Below are 20,943 nucleotides of genomic sequence, written 5' to 3' on the forward strand. Positions count from 1 at the left end.
ATACTTTGTTATGCATTATTATTAGTTTATTTTGTTCTCAGAATTCAATATTCCAGAATGCAACCCACCAACTAATTCAATAGATTAGCCCACGAATTATATGAGAGGAAGAAGGCCTATATGGTCCTGGAGATTTTTAAAGTATTTTCTTCAAATAGATTTAGGACTGGAATCTTAAGCAACAGTGGCAGCTGCACAACATTCATTCTACATTTGTCTTTGTCCTGGTTTCAGCTGGGATGGAGTTAATTACCTTCTTAGGGGCTAGTGTGGTGCTGTGTTTTGGCTTTGATGTGAAACTTTGCAGTTCTTCAGGCCTTGCTAGCAAAAAGGCTGGAGGGGCACAAGGAGCTGGGAGGGGATACAGCCAGGTCAGCTGACCTGAACCAGCCAAAAAGGTATTCCATACCATGGGCATTCGTGCCTGGTATATCTACCTGGGGGGGTGGCCGGGGTGGGCATATAGTTTCTGGGGGACTGGCTGGGCATTGGTGGGGCAGGTGGTGAGCAGTTGCATTGTGCACCATGTGTTCCTTTCTTCCTTTCTCTCTGGATTTTATTCTTTCCCTTCCACTTTTCATTCTGTTATTATCATCACTGTTATTATTGTTCGTTCATTTTTATTCTATTTCATTTATTAATTTTTTCTTATCTCAACCCTTGAGTTTTACATTCTTTTCCAACTCTCCTCCCCATCTCTCTGGGTGAGGGGGGAGTGAGCAAGCAGCTGCATGGTACTTAATTACCAGCCAAGGTTAAACCATGACAGTCTTGTACACTAAGTCATTATAATTTTTATATGCTGAATACTTAGATTTATCCAAGAAGCCATTTCCTTCTCCACTCCATTTACTAAATTCATACCACAGACTTCTCACATTTGCTCCCTTAGTTAAAATACATTTCTATCAAGAACAGTTTTCAATTGCAGAAAAGTATTTTTTCCCCTCCCACACGGGATGTTTCCATTTCATTCTTAGAAGACTGACATTTCACTTGGCCTTCCAAATCTTTGTAATTGTCAAAGGTATATGATTTAAAGTTAATAAAATGAATATAATAGAAGAAGTAACCATAATTAACATCACTAACAGTCTGTTTCTAATCTCCTATCTTCGACACTTCTTGTGAATTTGTATTCTTTTGCTGCTCAATTTGTCTGCTTCTCTGCACCATGACTGCTTTACAAAAGTTGATATCAATACAGTAATTTCACTCTGTAAAATAAAATTCAAGATGCATATACTTCCATACTAAGACCACAAACTTTCCTTAAAATATTTTGCTGTTAAAATAGTTGTAGGATTGAATAAATGAAATTTAGTATTGCAAAAGCATTTATTTGACCCCAGAGAACGCAAATGATATTTGAAGAACGCTGTAAAGCAGCAAATAAATACACAGTGTATATAACTTCTCCCACTAAATTAAAAAGTGTTATTTTTCTTATGAATACTATGTTGTCTAGCAAAAAACCCCACACTAATAATGTAGATGACCTGAAGTGCACACTACTCTAGGATATATTAGCGAGGGTCTTTGTAACCCAGGGAATCAGGATCCTGAATGCAAGATGGAGATCCCTAGCCATGACATCTCAGCAACAGCTAATCAAAGAAGTCTGAACACTTAATTTTCACATGCCTTTACCCAACTTCAGATCAACTGAACTTGAACCCCTAAGTTGATACTTTTCCTTTTTTACTCTTTATTGAAAAATTGTAGAATATGCAGGTGTCCTGGTTTCAGCTGGGATAGGGTAAATTTTCTTCTTAGTAGCTGGTGCAGCGCTGTGTTTGGGATTTGGTGTGAGAACAATGTTGATAAGGCACTGACGGATTTAGTTATTGCTGGGTGATGCTTATACTAAGTCAAGGACTTTTCAGTTCCTTGGGCCATGCCAACAAGAGTGCTTGGAGGGGCATGGGAAAATTGGGAGTGGACACAGCCAGGACAGGTGACCCAAACTAGCCAAAGAGGTATTCCATACCATGGGATGTCATGCTGAGTATATAAACTGGGGGAAGGAGGAGGAAGGTGGGGACATTTGGCATTATGGTGCGGCGAATGAAGAGACGGGACGCAGCTTGATGCAAGCAAATGTCAATTTATTGTTCAGAAGCACGCGTTTTTATACACTTTCAGAAGCTGTGCGTTTTAAACAGATTGGTTCTTGAAGCTAAGCATTGCATACTAGGCAATCCCTGATTGGTGGTTAACTACCAGCAATTAACAGCAAGGTGTTACCTTTCCTTGGCGCCATCCTTGGCGCCATCCGTCTCCCACTCCCCTGTGCTCTGTAAACATGTCTCATCATGTTAATTGTTGTCTAGACAAGCTCGAGTACATTCCCCTCAGCTAACTGATTGCCACGCATGGTCCTAGTTTCCAGACCGCTCCTGCATTATGGCATTTGTTTTCCCGAGTAACCATTATGCATGATGGAGCCCTGCTTTCCTGGGGATGGCCGAACACCTGCCTGCCCATGGGAAGTAGTGAATGAATTCCTTTTTTGCTTTGCTTGCATGCGTGGCTTTTGCTTTACCTATTAAATAGTTCTTATCTCAACCCTTGAGTTTTACATTGCTTTCAGATTCTCCTCCCCATCCCTCTGGGTGAGGGGGAGTGAGCAAGCGGCTGCGTGGTGCTTGGTTGCTGGCTGTGGTTAAACCATGACAACAGGAAACATTTGAAAATTGTTCCATATACAATCTTATCTCAGCCCACTCTGGTATCAGCATTAGCGGATCACAAAGAGAATATGAAACAACATTATGTTAAAAACACCTCACAGAGGCATTGTAAGACACCTAGTAACCATATTTAGCAATTTAATATAAATTATCAAGATCTACTCTACTATGTACATCCTTGATCTGAAAAAAAACCCCACCTTTGTGCTTCTGTAGCAGAGATGCTAGCCAGGACTCCTAATTCTCAGAGAAAAACAGTACTACTGAATTTCTGTACTCACACCCCTAGTGACCATGTACTCAAGCCCAAATAAAGTGAACTCTATATTTTTCCTATAATGTTAGATACACAGTACTGTCAGTCTGTCTTTTTATGCCAGTCCAGGTAAGTCTTATATACCATACCCAACAAGCAGTACTTGCAGAAAATACTATTCAATCTGCTGCTTATTATATGTAGATTGCTTCCTTTAATCTATTAAAATGGATAATTTTGTAAGCTATCAAATAAACTGATGCAACTATTCCAACAGTTCTGTAAGCAGCTTTATAGACATTTGTTCTGAATATATCCATAATTATATTAAATAAACTTTGGAAATATAATTTACACAGAAGCACATAGCAGCGGTAAGTTTTTACAAGGAACTTCAGTTTCTTGATGAATTTCACTGATGTAACCAAGAAGGAGTGTAGTTTAAGAGCTTCCTCAAAGGTCTACATAGAGGGACTCAGAGCTATAAAATTCTATGCTTTGCGACCACAAATACTACACTTACATAATAAACTGTGTTGTTAAATTTCTATGAATAATTTAATATCAAAGCTAATGGATTCTGAGAATTTGAAATTTTAAGTACATTACCTCTATAACACATTAACAAATAGGGTTTGACCTTTTATCAGGAGGGGAAATATACAGTTTTAAAATTAACATTTCCTACTCTGTTATTTTTAATCTCTTATCAGGTCTTTCCTTGCCAGTTCCTTTTGACTCAGCAAATTTCTGTATTACACTCTCAACTGTAGTATTTGTCATGTTATTAATAAACTCTTCATGCACCTTCAAAAAAAAAACCCAAACACAAAAATACCACAATCACACCACACAAAAGGAATTTTTAAAACCAGTAATTGAAATAATGTTATTAGCTTTAAAAAGTGTTTTTCTCTAGTTAAGGTTCAAAATACTTGCCTCTAAAATATAATACAGTGCTTCCAAAAAAATCAATAGGCGTTTCACCAAGGAAATCTTTTTGCTTCAGTATTAGCAAGTGTGTGTACGATAGATGCAAATGAGGAATGAAAGAATACAGCTTGATGATGGGTCTAGGATTTACTTCTATTTCTTCCATCTAAACTACTTTTTGTAATCCATAATTTTCTGAATTTTTCAGTAACATATCCCACTATAATATCAGGAAGAGTCTTTTAAGCCAGCACCAGGTTAAGGGTGTGAACTGTTACCACTGTATTATCATAGTTCCCAAATGCTTGTGTAAAAACACTATTGTAATATTTTTTGGTCTGACAAAGGAACAACCACATATTGTTAATAAGTTTTTTCCAACAAGGCAGTATGTATACACTTTAGAAACAAATAGCATGACCCTTGTTTACCACCATTCGTTAGCAGAAAACCTCAAAACTGGAGAAAAACAGTGACTCAAATGAAGTGTATATAAATAAAATTACATTTTAGAACATAAAAAATTAAGGACTACTTGTAAGGGTTATTAAACCAACTAGCATCTAAAGAAAAGATACTATAAAAGCTTCTTTCAAGACTTACTGAAGGTCTTTTGCTCAAAAACTAGTGTATCAAAAATTTGGAAGCTTTTCAGACTGATATAATTTCAAGTTTTAGTTAAAGAAAAGCACAAGTATCCTGGAATGTGTGAAACATGCTAATTAATATCTAGGGAACAGAGCTTTGAAATACACTAACAATTCTCCGAACTGTCAAAATATTTTGGTTTTGGTTAACAAAAAATTTAACGATTATTCAGCCTTATTCTGTAAAATTTGTGATACTGAACTTATAAATAAACCAGGAAGGAAGCAGTAAAGAATTCAGCTTATGTAGAATTTAAATATTAAAAAGATTTCTAATACAATGAAAAAAATTAGAGGATGATCCATTTAATAAAAAAATTTTCAGAGGCTTGAATAACAAAAGAGAATACACATATAGAGACATCACAAAAGACCAAATCAGCAATTAATTAGATGTTCAAATCTCCTTCAAACATCTCAAACAAGTGCAGTACTCACATAATGTTTGAAACCTGTGGCAAAAAAAACCCACATCTGCTTGAATATCTTTTGAATTCTGTGGATCATTTCTGTTTATCTCCTCCTACTCACATGGGTTTAAAGTTATCATTATTTGAAAGATGTGATCTTTAATTACCACAAACAGTAAGAAATGCTTCATTTAATAGTTAAGAAAATATGTAGCATGATCCAAATAATAATATAAAAGTTACCTCTCCTATTTATAAATTAATTTATTTATGGTATTTGACAATGATTCTATAATCTTTTTCATATGAAGAAGGTGTGTTTCTTCAATGTCTTGAAATTTCTGTAAACCAACACAAGCAATTATTCATAATCAAAATAATTCTTGAAACACTAAATCTTAAATTTTAATAATTAAATATACTAAGCAGAAAAGCAATATTTTTTTTCAGATCTTGATCATGGTAATTACAATTTTTAAGAAAGGAAGGTGCATAATTCACAGTTATAAATAATGTACTTTACCTTTTTAGAACCATTATCCAACTTTTTTTACTTACTCTTTAAACCTTCATCTGTCTTGATGGTGGGGTTTTTGGGTTTTGGTTTGGTTTGTTTTTTTCTAACAAGCCTGACCTATTTCTACCAAAAGAAAATAGGGTTTGAGGATGTTTTTTAAAAAATAAATTTTCCATAACTGAAGAGTCTCTGTTTCATCTAACCCCAGAAATCCTATTTCTGGATCTGTTTTGCACCTCCTCCTTATCACCCTCTCTTCCTGCTCACAATATACACATGCTTTCTCTTTCTTCAGTTAAATCTATATCCTTTGCTTCTTTAAATGAGATTAATTTGTTTTATCTTTAAACTCACTGTATAAAAGCTTTGCAGTCTGGAATTTGTGCTCCTGTTCCATCTTACCCAGGCTTCCACCTGACACCCATTATCCATTTTAAAACCCTTTCCAACATCTCTAATGACCCCTTTCTAGCCAAAGATCAGAAGTAAAACTATCCCCACCCTCCCAATAGTCAACCATAATAATCTTGAAATCTGTGGTTACAACTGCTCTGTCCTAGTTCTCTTCTGACTTCTGTAACTGTCCAAACTTTGGAGCACCACTTAATCCTCTCTCCAATTTTTTCCAGGGTTCTTTGAAGACCATCTCTCCACATTTCACACCTCCTGGTACTCTGATTCACAAACAAGTACAACTCCATACAGACAAGTCAAATATCTCAACTTCTAAACTGTCAATCTTTCTTTTGCCATACTTGTATGCCTCTCTAGCCAATCAATCAAGCAGATTAAATGATTTTGTTCTCAAGCAGCCTTCCTCTTAATTACAGGGGAGATGGTCATCCTCTGTAGCCTATTCTATGACATTACTTCTTTTACTGACTACCTGATTACAGAAACTATATTAATTTGCTTTCAAAGCAGTCTATGGTCCATCTCTATAATACCTGCTCTCAATCACTATCAGGGTATCAACACCTGTACACAACAAGTTCTTCTACCAGCCTGTTTTCACTACCTAATTTTTACCTAAACTCAAAGTCAACTTTTGAGCTTATGCCAATGCCACTTCCTTTGTGTTTGGTTTGAGCTCCCCATAAAACTCCGCAAAACATTCTCCTTTAAACTCTTCTCTATAATGCATATCAAAACAGTTGGCCATTCAGAGATTTTTTTAAATTATTTTTTGCCTTATGTCAGTGGACAGCAACCCCCTTCTCTTGTTTCCTTATTTCTTGTTGTTTTATACTTAAGATTCAGTCTTAGAAGTAAAGCCACCTTGACCTTGTACAGTACATAACACAAAGATCAGACTAAAGCTATCTAGGTACTATAATACAACCACATCATTCATATCGTAGATATAATCATCAACCAAATTGTTTACTTTCACGTTTGAAAGATCAGTCCATTTTGAAAATACATACTGAAATGAATCTGTAATATTAATGACCCAATAAATGCAAGTCAATTCTTAGCATTTTAAGCTACAATAAAAACGGAAAATCATCAACAGAATCTTTATCTATCTAACTCTGTATACACAGTTTAAATAAGTATTATTCCTTTCTATAGATATGTACATTTTCCTGTAAGTTTTAAAATGTGAAGAATTATTACTCATTCTTGAACTTTACTTATATGCAGACTGCTCAACAGCAAAGTTATCCAGTCAACTGCACTTCTCGTTAAGACAGGACTGACTTTCAAATAACTTGGCACTTTCAGCTATTTAATCCGTTCCAATAACAGTGCTATGTGATTATAAAAAAAGCTTCCAAGAAGGTGGAATAACTGGTAAATGAGATGTCTTTTCTTAACAAGTGCATAGCAATTGTATAATACAACTATAGTCTCACTCAAAAATCTTTCAACATGAAGAATTTCCGCCAAATCCAATATCTACACAACAAAGTGAATTATATTTTCCTACATCTTTAATCACAAAAAACCCTTCCATGTTTATTGCAGAAAAAAACCACCCAAAACACGATTTGCAATTGAAGATTTGGAAGATAATGTTTTTAAATCCAACCTCTCAAAATCACATATCACAAGCCACATCACTTGATAATTGCAGGTAAGACAATAAATGACAAAAATGGAAAAATATGTAAAATTTATGCAACAGGACTGGTGGAGTTTAACTAAGAGGACAGTTAAGTGAGGGCATTATTACATGATTACCTAGAATAAAGTCACAGCAATTCAAGGTGTTCACATCCTGAGAAAAATTTTATCTGAACAGCCTAAGACAGATTTAAGCCAAGCCAACTGTTTTTGCACTGAAACAGCTGAGAATATTAAGGCTGTTCGTTTATTTTTTCCCAGAATTAGTATATTTCAAGTGAAATGTACTCCAAATGATGATAATATAAGGTGTGACTGAATCAGAAGTGGACTTCCACATATTCACAAGTGTTATTTTTCCTACTGCATCATCTCTAAAGTAGCCCCCCCCAATCAAACTGTAGATGCAGCTACACCATTATATGTCAAACAAATTACACTGATAGGACTTATACTGGCAGAATTACAATTTTCATTTCCAATATGGATAGCTATGGAAGATATTAAGAGTTTCAGGGTGTCCATTAAGTGAAAATTTAAATTTTGAGTAAAAGAGTTGTTGCAGTTAAGGAACCAAGGTTATTTACACAAGTGTGGTTTGTAGAGAGAGATAACTTTGTATCAGTTTTGTATTGCAAAACAAAAATAGCCCAAAAAGTATGGTCACATTTTCCCAGTCATAACACCTGGTATAGTAAAAAGATGATTTTTTTTTCCTCTCTCTACATCTCAGCTTAAATACCTAATGCCTACCTAATAACACAAAGTTGAACAAAAAGCATCTTCATATTCTGTCTCTAGATACAAAATAAGCTGTTACCTTTTTTCATTCTTTTGTGGTAGTGAATTGTTCAAATGAATTTTTAAGACATTATGAAAAGCCCAGCTAATTTGCTTGCTGAAAGCCCCTATGTTTTCCTTCACTAATTCACTGACAATAAAGTCCATTTCAATTACTCTTCATGTTTATCTTCTGTGAGTTCTAAACAAGAACTCCTTTTCATTACTCACAGCTTTCTTGCTTGTTGGAGAAAAGTTTGCAGTATAGTTTTAGCAAGGTCAGTTTATTAAAGTAATATTTGTTATTTTTTTTTCGTAATGTTGTTTCAGAGAGCATTAAGTCAACTGCTATAAACACAGTCTCTTGTAAGGTAAGGAATAAACAGCAGACAGCTTTTGTAAAACTAAAGATTTAAAGCAACCTGACAACTTGCTCTTAAGTGGATCAGAAGCATTCACAGGATCTATTTCAGTAGGGGTTCAGTAACTTCCAGAGCAAAGTAAATAACAAACAGGGCAGGAACTTCTTCAGTTATTCTAGATAGATCCAGAAGAGCCACGCTTGTATACAGGTTGAAACAAATATGTGGAAGAGTTCAGTGTTTTTCTGGTATTACTTGATTTCTTTGTATCAAAGGCAGGGTCTGCGGCAAGAGTCAGGCTGCACTACAATTTATCCATACCACATAATAATGGAATTACTGGAACACTTACTGAACAACTACAATAGTGACATTAACAGGAACACTGCAAAAAGTTACTATATTGAGTAACAGGAGTATGTGTTCACATGTCAATTTGCTTCCACCTTATTTGTGGAAGCTCTCCAGGAGCAATGTTACACTTCAATGGTAAAGATTCTTTTGTTAATATTATATTATGCTCATTTCTAGGAATTGTTTTAAGATACTGTCATAGTTGCTGACTGGGGTTAAACCAAGTACCATGCAGCTGCTTGCTCATCACCCCCCACCCCCACGAGGGATGGGAAGGAGAACCAAAAAAAAGGTAAAACAAGCAGATTGATATAAGAACAGTTTAATAATTGAAGTAAAACATAATAATAATAGTAATTAAAGGGAGATAACAAAGAGGGAATTAAAACTCAAGGGGAAAAAAACCCCAACCTCAAAAAACCAAGTGATGTACAATACAATTGCTCACCACCCACTGACTGATGCCCAGCCAGTCCCTGAGCAGCAATTGCCCTGCCCTGCCCCCCATTTATATACGGAGCATGACATTCTACGGTCTGGATTATCCCTTTGGCCAGTTTGGGTCACCTGTCCTGGCTGTGCCCCCTCCCAATTTCCCATGCCCCTCCAGCCCTCTCACTGGCAGGGCCCAAGAAACTGGAAAGTCCTTGATTTAGTATAAACATCACCCAGCAACAACTAAAAACATCAGTGTGCTATCAACATTGTTCTCACACCAAATCCAAAACACAGCACTGCACCAGCTACTAGGAAGAAAATTAACTCTATCCAAGCCAGAAACAGGACAGATACATTTAAATTTAAAAATGTTGCCTAGTCCCAAAATTCTCAAGTGATTGGAATCACACATGCCAATGCTAATCCCAATCAAACTGCCTAGAGGTAACTGATACATAAATATTTTAAGTTAGACAAAACGCTAAGGCAACAGACATAAATGTTAAGGTGGACATACATTCAAGTAAGTGTGCCACATGGCCTGGATTAAGCCATCTTAAAGATTCAAGTCTCTACCCTTAGTACCACATTACATCTTCCTTTGCGCCAACACAAATGCTTGTGTGATCTCTCAACAAACCATACCTCATGTCTCTTCTGGGTTAAAGCCAGACTTAATACATTAGTTTTAGTTGAATTAATTCTACAAGGTAATACCTTGCACAAACACTTGACAAAGGAAGACGCATGGAAAGAGGACAACTTCTAGTTTTGACAATACCAATTTAAAACACAGCTTCACATAGCAGAGAAGTACAGCAGCCCTTATAACCCAGACCATGGTACCCATTAATTTTCTTGGCGATTTTTTTTTAAATAAAGCTTTTTTTATACCACTGAATAACAGCAATCATCACTGTCTTACACTACACAATAAAAAAGTTTGAGTCACATATATTTTTAAAATTAGAAAAAAATAATGTACTTAACCAAATTTAACCCAAACTGAAAAGAAAAGCATAGGGAGTACAACTCTTCCAACCAGAACCTAGTTAGGATACTGCACAAAAAGATGCTTACCGCACATTCTTCAATGAAAGGATGTTAAGACTCTTAATGTAACAGTCACAAAGGCAGAATTTTGCAGTAACATGCTTGAGCACTTTGTCACAAGTGCCTGAACTGGAGGTGTTGGTGGGAGGGAAGACTTCTGGTACATGATGTATTTGATACCCTTTCTGTAACAGCTGTGTTGAGTATCTATCCAGAGATGAAGTAGATAAAGTTCTAATGAAGTTTTTAAAGTAGGAAAGCAGTTTATAGTTTAGGACAGGGCAGCTTTTTACATGTCAGCCTACATAATCCCCATACAGCAAAATCGTAATTTCCAAGGAGTTAAGGAAAACCCTAACACTTTTCCACTTCTATGTGGAATGTATGACTGAATCTCTCTAATAATTCCATCTATGCCTAAAAACTAATCTTTGAAACTAACAAAGAGAACAAAGAATCTTCAACTAAAAAAAATATTTTTATCTTGTAAAAGCTTTATTAAACCAAGAAACATATACAAATACATATGGCAACTAGTCCTCAACTAAATATTACTACTAAAAGCAGAAACAGTAAGGTTTGCTTTTTGAGAACTGAGAGCAGAAAGAAGTCTGCTGTCAACAAATTTGAAAAAGAAACTTTAAAACATAACAAGCAGCAGAATATGAAATCATACAGATAACTTGATATCCTCTGAAATACAGATTAAAACAGCTTAAAAAAACCCAAAAATTTTAATATATGTAGGGGCTTTTGACAACCTAAAATAAACCCTGTAAAGAATTTAACAAGCTATTACTGAAGTGTTTTGCCAAAATGATAATAAAAGAAGATGGATCCCAGTTTTAAACCTCCTATGAATGAATTCTGGCTCACCAGCAATTCATAGTATTTCCCACATGATCACAATGCATCTACAATACTTCCAAAAGTTCGTCTTGTTTTCTTCCTAAAAATTTCTTCTAAAAGTCTTTCTAGAGTACTAGTGTTCAACTGTGTCATTCAAGGACACTGACATCACAACATACATAGCCAACGTTTGCCCTTCAAACATACTACATCTGACATTACCATTCATATCAATTTTCAATGGAGATCATTCTATCTTGAACCAATTTTTCAAAAGCTTTGATTTCAGATATCTTCACAGAGGTAAAATAGAACATATTCACTTATTTTAAAGTTAACTGTTAATATAACACTTACCTGTGCAGTTTCTGTCATTTTCTGTTCAAAAACAGATTTAACCACAGCATATTTCTCCACATATAGTTTATAGGTATCTGTAGCTTTTTTCAATTTCACTGCTGCCTATAATTAATACAAAAAAAGTGTTAAATGTCACACATCCAATCTGATCCAAGGCTTTTAAAGTCACTAATAAAAGAAACCCTAGGATGACCTATAAAAATATTCAGCGGCCTATCAAAACAGTGAATTGTCATAACAAAATTTCACCACCAAACAACTCTGATTCAAGCCATTAAATATTTCTATTTAAAGCTATACATAGACCACAGAAAAAGGTAAGAAAGCAATTACCTCATTTAAATCCCTTCCCCTTATCAGCAATGACTAAATTATACTTGTTTTGAAATAAATATTTCAAAAATTGTATTGCTGAAGTTTACTAATTAGCTCACGTCAAATATTTAGACCTGCAAGAGAAAGCAGGAAGAAAGCAGAGTTAGAATACAGAGCAAAGATGAGTTAGTGAAATTCTGAAAGAGTTAATGGTAAAAACCACAAGGTGGCACAGTTCTGTTAGAAGTGAAGGAAGAAATATAAAGGAAAAGACATTCAAAATTAGAGGTGGCACATCAATGGAAATTAAGATTAAGAGATATCTAAAAGTGAAGTTAATGCAGAACATACTGATGGCAAGATTAATGCAGCTCAGTTGTTTATAATAGTCCTTTTTGGCTTTATAATTTATTGATTTGTTTCATTAATTGTTGCTAATAAACCAAAACATTCTTTGCGAGCTTAATATTCTTAAAAGACAAAAAGAAATAAAGGATAATCCTAATATTACATGGACAAAAAAAAAACTGAATTAGGCGATTTGTTTTGGTAATGAAAAAATTATTTTCAAAGTTTACAGCATGACAAACATGAGATTAAGTTTTTCAAAACTGATTCTATTTCCAAGTTAAAAGACAATTAAAATAAGTGACCTGCCTTGAAATTCAGCTTTTTTCTAGCTTGTGTTCAACCTGCCTACTTTATCCCATTGAGATTTCTGAATTAATGACATCAGTAAAGACAGTTGTATATTTACTATTTTTTCTAGTTCCAAATAGCTTTCCTCCCCTCTTTCAAAAGAATGTCATCTGTCCCACAGTAAAAACAGCAACTATTTCTCACTTGCAGCAACTAATAGATAGTGGTCAGCTTTACAACTTTCAGATGAATTAATATAAAGATGCCCTCTGGAAAAATAGTTATATTCTATGATTTCCAAGAGAAAAATAACTGAAAATCATGAGTAACAGTATAGTGTTAGCACTTGTCCACCTGGGGGAAACATCAACCAGGACTTCAAAGGAAGAAGAACCAAAGCTATAGTTCCATTTTTCCAGTTACAGAAAAAGCTTAAGCAGATCTTGCTCATGTAGTCCTCTAAACCCAGCATAACAGAGCCTGAAAAATACTTCACTGTATTAAGAATATGGATCCTTCAGGCATTAAGGATGGCATGACAGGATGTATCAAACCCATCAGCTACTTGCTCTGAATTTCACTTCACTATTCTCACTCTTGCACATTCACATAGGGGAGTTCCCAAGAAAAACACAGTCCTATCTTGATTCCCAAACACCATTTACCAAAAGTAAAAGGTACTCGACTAACACCTGGTTTTAAAAAGAATTGTTTAAAAAGAATTAAGTTTGGAATCATCTTATTGCAAAGCAAACAATTATTGAAAAGGAAGGAAACACCAAGTTAAAAGACATAAAAAATGAGTCTTTTTGTAAAGCATTATGTAATTAAACCCCATACACATGGGATTTTGACACAAACAAAACGTTGTCTCTTGTAATCATGTTTAACCATGAGCAGAACTGTTACATGCTGAAACATCTACAAAAAACTCCTGAGCAAGACAAAATGATAAAGCACACTAACACTGTATGATTAACTAGTAATCTCTTCTGAAAACACTATATGTCTATTCTCAGGTGCAGTAATTGTTAGAACTCTATTTAGCAAGTTTTACAGTAACTGAAAGAATAAATATCAATCAACAGGGGTTTTTTGTGAAGTCATTATAGAGAAGTTAACATATCAGAGAAACACAGGAAATTACACTAACTTTCAGCTGCAATGAAAGCTGTAAGCTCTCAGATACCTCCTCAAATTTTTCAATAAAGTATTTCGCCAAATATTTGGTTCTTAACATATTGATGCAAATCCCCTGCTTTCTGATAAAGCAACTATTCAGATTTTGATAAAAAAAAACTTTTTCATGTTATGCTAGAAGTAATAAACCTATTCTCTGCCAAAGGAAAATTAAATTAACATAATATTTGTCACTATGTTTCTGAAATTACAAATGTAAATTTGAATAAAAACATGACTGAAGAGATGTGACAAGTCACAGTTGCCGGCTCCTACTGGAAACATTTTTGAAGCATTAGCTAAGCATTAAACTATGTCCTAATTGTTCAAACAAAAATTACCTAGGAAAGATGCATAAAACAGTAAAGCAGTACAGGCTAAAGGCCATTTTTCTTTCTCCCTTCTCCATCTAAACATTAGTCAAACTGAACATTTTTTTCTTTCCAACTAGACAAGGGACTGCAAAGTTACATCTTAAAAGCAAGCCTTCCATCAAGTCAACTTTTCGTACTGAAAAATTTCAATCTATTTACAAGAATTCAGAAAAACTGTATTTTTAATAAACTTGCAGGAAAACATCTGCCATCCCACACATTTCCAATTCGTGTCTAGAACCCAACACTGACTGTCCAGGCAGAAGCTAGGAAAAAAGCTAAATTTATATTAATGATAAAACAATCAGAACACAGTCAACAGGATCACTTTTGTCATCAGTGACAAGATAATAACCAACTTTTATCTGCTCCACCAAGCCAGCAGTACAACAGGCACTAAGGCCATTCTAACAAGAACCCTACACAGATATCTCTGCCTATTTCCATTTCAGTTATCAAGATCTAAAAAGAGACAACATCAGTAGAGACAAGGAAACATAACCTCTTTTCTCTACTACTTTGAGCCTGCTGCCAACCAGCACCCCAGATCCCTTTGTGCAGGGCTGCTCTCCAGCCACTCCTCTCCCAATTTAGACTTGTGCCCAGCATTACTCTGTCACAGGTGCAGAATCCAGCATTTGTTCTTGTTACATTTCATGCCATTATTGATTGCCCAATGCTCAAATCTATCTAGATCTCTCTGCAAGGCCTCTCATCCCATGAGTCAATAGCACCTCCCAGTTTGGTATCATCAGCAAATTTACTAAAGGTGCATTCAACTCCTGCATCCAAATCATTGAGAAGTATATTGAACAGGACTGGCCCTAGAATTGAGCCCTGAGGAACTCTGCTGGTAACCTGTCACCAGCCAGGTGTAGCCCCATTCACTACAACCCTTTGAGCCCTGCTGTTTGGCCAGTTTTCCACCCAGCACAGCATGTACCTGCTCATCCCACAGTTGGACAACTTGTCCAGAAGGATGCTGTGAGGGACAGTATCAAAAGCCTTACTAAATCCAGCAAAACCTCATCCACCAGGCAGGTGACCTGATTGTAGAAGGATATCAAATTAGCTAAACAGGACTTTCCCTTTGTGAACCCATGTTGACTGTGCCTGATGATTGCATTGTTCTTTAAATGCTTTTCAATAGCACCCATTATAACATTTTCCATAATTTCTCCAGGTACAGAGGTTAGACTAACAGGTCTGTAGTTTCCTGGGTCTTCCTGCACGCCCTTCTTGTAGATTGGAATAACGTTGGCTGGCTTCCAGTCAGTGGGGACCTCCTCAGACTCCCAAGACCTTTGGTAGATGATCAAGAGGGGTCTTACTATAACATCTGCTAGCTCCCTCAGTATCCTTCAGCTCCTGACTCCCATCAGGCCCCATGGACTTGTGAACGTTCAGCTGATACAGCCAATCCTTTACAATTTCAGTGTCCACAAATGGAAAGTCACTGTTCCCACACTCATGGTCCTCCAACTCGTACCTTGGGCTGCCTATCTCCCTATCAATATTAAAGACAGAGTCAAAAAAACCACTGAATGCCTCTGCTCTTTCTTCATCCCTATTAGTCAGATGACCATCTTCAACAAGTATTGGTCCAATGTTTTCCTTGGACCTCCCCTTGCTATTAATGTACGAACATACTAGAGAGTGTCCAGCAACAGGCCACAAAGACGAAGGGACTGGAGCATCTATCCTAGGAGGAAAGGCTGAGAATGCTGGGACTGTTCAGCCTGAATTAAAGGCTTAGGGGAGATCTTGTCTGCGACGAGCGAGGGAAAGCAAGCAGCCGACTCAATGTGAGTGATAAAGCAAGCTTCGATTTATTACGGCGCGATTATGTCTTATATACAGTTCCAGTTAATTATGCCTACTAGTCATCTGCTGATTGGCTAAGCTCTAAAGGGTTACATTTTCATACGTCCTCCTACTTGCGGTTTCTGCGGATAGCTAGCTACATATTTTTTTTCCTCTCTTGTCTACGCGAATTCCTCTAAGTTATTTACAACATTAGGCACAAGGTCAGTGTTTTTCTCAGCTTCCTTATCAGCATGCCTCAGCATAGCTGCAAGGCCTGCTTCAGCTAACTTACGCTAACTTTGTTTCACAAAGATCTTTAAGGGAGTCATGGCCATGATCACACAGCCATTCTGCAACATTTCCCCCTTTTTCTCTTTGCGCAAGCAAAACTTGTGCAGTTACATGCTCGAGTAATTTTTGAATACAAGAGAGAGCACAGCTTAAACATACGAGTGCAATGATAACAATTATTACTATAAGCAACACACTTTACAACAGCCCTTTCAAACTACCAGAAGACCGCCCTAATAATAGAGCACCATAACTTTGTCCATTAATTATCAGAGGTCCTCGGACACGAGTTGCGATTTTTTGTGGTCGGTTGTCAATTAATGTTGTATCTACTGCTGTTGCCAGGTCCAGGCCGAGGCTCCTTCGGGTGGCGGGTTGTAACACGGTGTCTGCCGATAAGAGTTGGTCATGTCTCCTGGAGGGGGTGTCGTGAAGGTGACAGGAGTCGCGATTGGGGTCGACGCACTGCGGCTCCTCGCGCTCGGTTTCTCGTTTCCCGTCTGCCGACAGACGTTGGTGCTGTGGGTCCCTCGCTGACAATTTTGGCACCACACTTGACGTTGTCGACATCGGTCATGGGTATGTCCTGGCTTCCCGCATCGATAGCAGGGGAAGTCTCGGTGTGTGGTGGTCGCTGGCTTTGGGGGCGCGGTAGCCCCAGGGGGGCGCAGAGGCGCAAGCGCTGCAAAAGCCTGACTTTGGGCTTGCACTAAATCTCTCCCTACTGCTTGGATTGCTTCCACTAGCAAGGCTTGCTGACCTACTGGCACCCAACTCATTCGCTCTAGCATTGTTTCTACAGAAGAATCTAAGGGCAGGGTTACTAAAATGCCTTTGGTGTAACTGTTACTATTCTCCAGAATACACTGGCACAATAACGGCCCTTTCATAAAGTTAGGTATATCTGATGGGCTCACTGTGGAGGCCTGACTCATTCACTGTACTATGTAACTGACAATATTTTCCAATCAAAGCCTCCCAGGTTCCCTGTCTTTGGTTAGCGGCATTTATCTGATACGTTACAGGGAAAGCTTGTGGGGGGTTGACTTGCTCAGCAATATCAAATATTCCCTGAGCAGCTGCTTCTTGTGCTATTTTTTGCCAATTAATGCACGTAGAACACACCAGTTTGTTTACTGTATTTTTTGTTCTTTTTTTTTTTTTTTTTTTTTTGAATTTTGTATTGACTGCCCACTGCTATTTTCTTCCTCAGCAGCACTTTCGTCAGATGTGTCCCCACCCTCTGGCCCCCCCGAGGCTACTTTGCCGGAGGGGGTGGCAGAGGACACGAAGGGTCTGGAGGTGGTGCAGTGGGCTCTATAGGTGGTACAGAGGGCACTGTTTGTGATAAAGGGGGTATTGGAATGTAATTTTCACATGGCATAATTTTTCCTGCATTAGGATCTGCGCTTGCAAGTCGGCTTGTTACTGCTGCAGCAAGGCGCTTTTCTGCTTGATATCTTTTTATACAATTAGTTACTTCATGCCATGATTTCATCAATTCTTTTGCTGCCTTATCATCATCTATTACTAAATCCCATAAACAATCCCCATAATTACGCCATTCTTCTACTTCAAACATATGCTCAGGATCTGCAAAATATCCTTTTGCTTTACCCATAGTAATTAATCCGGACAGATCTTTTAAAGGGCCTACTCCCCGCTTTTCTAAAAAGCATTGTAAAAGTGCTAGCGCTACCTCTTTTTCCATTGTGCACTCGTTAAAGTCCTCTTTGTTGCAGCCTTTTCCCTTGGGTAGCAGCTCACGGACGGCGAACCCCTTCTTGAATTATCCTGGGCTCAAGCACGGATCGGGTACGATGCCAGCATCAGCCGATCTTCTGCTCTCTGGTCGCTGCTACCAGTGCTTCTCCGTCCTCGCTGTCCGGTGAAGAACAAGGTTAGGGGTCCCTTGTTCGGGCGCCACTTTGACGAGCGAGGGAAAGCAAGCAGCCAACTCAATGTGAGTGATAAAGCAAGCTTCGATTTATTACGGCGCGATTATGTCTTATATACAGTTCCAGTTAATTATGCCTACTAGTCATCTGCTGATTGGCTAAGCTCTAAAGGGTTACATTTTCATACGTCCTCCTACTTGCGGTTTCTGCGGATAGCTAGCTACATATTTTTTTTTCCTCTCTTGTCTACGCGAATTCCTCTAAGTTATTTACAACATTAGGCACAAGGTCAGTGTTTTTCTCAGCTTCCTTATCAGCATGCCTCAGCATAGCTGCAAGGCCTGCTTCAGCTAACTTACGCTAACTTTGTTTCACAAAGATCTTTAAGGGAGTCATGGCCATGATCACACAGCCATTCTGCAACACTTGTCAATGCATGTAAATACCTGAAGGGATGTTGCAAAGAAGACTGAGCCAGGCTCTTTCCAGTTGTGCCTGGTGACACAACCAGAAGCAACAGACTCAGACGCAGGAGGTTCCCTCTGAACATCAGGAAACATTTTTACTGTGAGGGTGACCAAGCACTAGAACAGGCTGTCCAGAGAGATTGTGGAATCTCTACCCCTGAAGATCTTCAAAAGCCATCTGGTCACAGTCCAGGGCAACTGGCTCTAGGTGATCCTTCCTGAGCAAGGACCAGAGGTCCCTGCCAATGTGCCATCTGTAGAGTCTGTGAATGGATCAAACTCCCCCATGACCCAAGGACAGTACTAAATGCAACATCAAATTACTCATTCCTTGGGATTTTGGTCCATGTTATTGGAATTAGCATTGAAAGTAATGTTAATTGCTTTTTATCTCAATGGAATAGACTGCAAATACTCCTATAATTAGCTACTTTGTCTCACTTGAGGGGACAATACAAAACTTCCTACTCCTCAATTCAATTACAAAGGCTTTGAGTGTTTGCATATTTACTTAAGAAAATTCATCCAAAACCATAATAGAAGCTGAAATGATTATATGCAACTTCTGTAAAAGCCACTGAACAAAATTATCATGATGCAGGTAATTACATAATAAAGAATTAGAAGTGCTGTGCAGTTAGACCAGATAAAGAGGTATAAACAAAACATAACTAGACAAAGTATCATGCACGTTATCAAATAGCCACAATACTTTCAGCCCTTTTTGAGCATTTCACTTACTAATGCAAGGCGAATGTGTTAAATGCACTGTGCTGTTGATCTGTAAGATGTCATAGAACTACCTTATCAACTTCTCTGTGTTTTGCTCCTTCCTTTTTCAGACGTTCTTGTTCGGCACACTTTGCATTATAGTTTTCCTTTGATTTCTGTAAGGCCTGAGTGATACTTTGAATATTTTGCACTGCTTCCAATGTTCCTGAAACATCTTCTTTAGTCTGCCAAATATCACATAGTTGTCAAAACGAAACCATTTTACTTTTAACATTAACAAATCATTGGTCTCACATAAGAAAAAAGTTAATAACCTTTTTATAAGTTTTGATTTGTTCATCTCCATACTTGTGAACTTCTTTTATTAGCTCTTGTAATCTCTGCACAAGATCCAAGTGACAGTTTGCTAGTTTTTCTGTCAAGGTTTTGAAAACATCCCAAACTGGTGCAAATGTCCTAGATTGAGGGGAAAATAAAAATAAAAAATAATGCTCACCTGTAGTTTTTCCTTTCAGTTGACTACATTTTTTTTTAAATAGTGCTGAAGTATAACTGACATGCTTACAGAATTTCAGCTCCATTCCTAAAACTGAAGCAAACAAAAACCTCAACAACTGCTATAAATTATGTTCTTATTAAACATTTCAAGTATACTTGGAATCCTACCTAACTTTTCTGTGGTTTATGTTTTACTTGTATTGACTCTAATGAGTAAAATGCAGCAAAATTATTCTTCTCCATCATCAACACATAATAATGACAAAAGATATTCCTAAAGATGATGCAAGAGCAGTTAAAAAAAATTAATGTGTACAAGTATTTTTATGTGCATACTTGAATAGTGAAAAGAAACCATAAATTACCTGGCTAGTTAAGTTTTCAGTTGTCTTACATCATTACAGTCACAAGATTAACCATATGGTAAAGTGGGAGACAAGTCATTCCTCAGATTCAGATTTCTATACTGAAAGGATTTCTCCAGCTATATTAAAAATACACTCCCACCTCAGTTTCCAGGTCAATGCTGCTGAAAAATCAATACCATGCATACCCCTTGAACACTGATGTTCAAACTAACATGCAGATACATAACCTTTGAAGAGCAGCAACTGGTAACAAATTATCCGCTGATGAAAGCTCTCCATATTACCAGCTGTAATTACTACAAATAAAAATAACCTTTAGCCCATCTAAGAAATCTGAGTTGTTGGCATAATGTTTCTAATGAAAACACCATCCATTACTAATTCAATTTTTTAAAATATATCCCATGTATAAAGTTTTAAATAAACTATGGAATAAATCTATTGAAGTCTCATTCTTAACATGTCAGAAGACAGAGATAACACTTGAGAAAGTAAAAATAAAAAATTCACTGCCACATTTGCAGGCCATATGCTCTCTCTTCAAAATAATTATCATAGGCTTGGGAGCACAAAATATAAAGTCACATTCTTTATTGTGTCTGAAAAGAACTCAACCTTAAACACAGAGGTTTTGCTGTTGGTTTGGGGGGGTTG

The 20,943-nt window shown here is 37.0% G+C and overlaps 1 pseudogene; it reads right to left on the reverse strand.

The window, feature by feature from the left end:
• LOC130141898 (F-BAR domain only protein 2-like) overlaps positions 1-20,943 on the reverse strand; it is a 78,714-nt pseudogene that overhangs the window by 43,754 nt on the left and 14,017 nt on the right.

This window comes from Falco biarmicus, chromosome W (genome assembly GCF_023638135.1).
Source record: "Falco biarmicus isolate bFalBia1 chromosome W, bFalBia1.pri, whole genome shotgun sequence".
NCBI classification, from domain to species: Eukaryota; Metazoa; Chordata; class Aves; order Falconiformes; family Falconidae; genus Falco; species Falco biarmicus.